Genomic DNA, 1,197 nt, shown 5'->3' with positions numbered 1-1,197 from the left:
TTTTCTAATTGATAATTGCATAAATCTAGTGGTTCCAATTTCCTCTATAATCTGTTATATTTTTATGTGGAGAGGAACCATGTACAAAAATTATTTTTATTGCACATAAACTAGTGGACAACATGCATAGCAAGTGCTTAGTGACTGAGTGATATCTTTGAAAACCAAACAAATCATTTTGTCAATAATTTTTTTTCTTTCTTGTTATATGTAGAAAAGAATAAAATCTATCAAACCTGTTCAAAACTTGTCAATTGCTAAAAGCACCCATGTGCACATGAAATGGATGCTGATGAAATATATGTTAGGATATATAACTAGTATATGACTAATATATATCTCCTCTGGATTCATATTTCATATTTGTTCTGCCAAAATAACGTTTGATTCATAATTCTACACAAATATACATGCACAAAATACAACTACGTTATGTTGACTTGAAAATCTTCAAAGGTTTTGTTGTGTTTTTGTTTTATTTTTCTAAACTTTATATTGATGAACTAAGCTACAGTCTCATTTTCCCCATTTCACATAATATATGCAAGAGAAGTGCCAAATCGTGGCACCTGGAGTTTTATTGATGGCCTATATTCACAATTGGCTCAATCAAGGGGATGTTGAGGTGAAAAATGACAAAAGGAGTGATAAACAATCAAACAGCCAGAAACCATCATTAGCCCAATCTCTTCCTTTTGACTAAAGCTCTTACTTTACTAAACGAGGGTGCAGATTAATGATAAACAAAACAGCCCACCTTTTGTCACTTTTTCAACTAAGCTTGGAGGTAAAAAAGCCAACCTAATTATAAACACTTTTGGAAATACATAAGTATTTGGCCAATTATTCTAAGCATCTTTAAAAATCCTCAGTTGTCTGGAGCCCAGATGAAATGGGAGCAGGGACATAATTGTATATTGAAAGCATGCTAAATCACCTTAGTTTTAATGAGGGCCTGAAATATATGGGCATCTCTGGTCAACTAGAAATGTGATGCAGGGAACAGAAAACTGATATCTACTTTGATATTAGACTTACTAATCTGTTATGAGTTCTCTAGGCACCTCAATGGCTATAGAGCTGCAATATTTTGAATTTTTGTATGGTTATGAACTTGCTTAAAATTCCTGCTACAAAAACTCCTGCAATGAGCTATTAATTGTTGTAATGCCCCAAATATTTCCTTCCTGGTCTGTT

This window comes from Propithecus coquereli, unplaced genomic scaffold (genome assembly GCF_000956105.1).
Source record: "Propithecus coquereli isolate 6110/MARCELLA unplaced genomic scaffold, Pcoq_1.0 Scaffold93, whole genome shotgun sequence".
NCBI classification, from domain to species: Eukaryota; Metazoa; Chordata; class Mammalia; order Primates; family Indriidae; genus Propithecus; species Propithecus coquereli.
The sequence above is the reverse complement of the archived record's forward strand: the minus strand, read 5'-3'. Positions refer to the sequence as shown.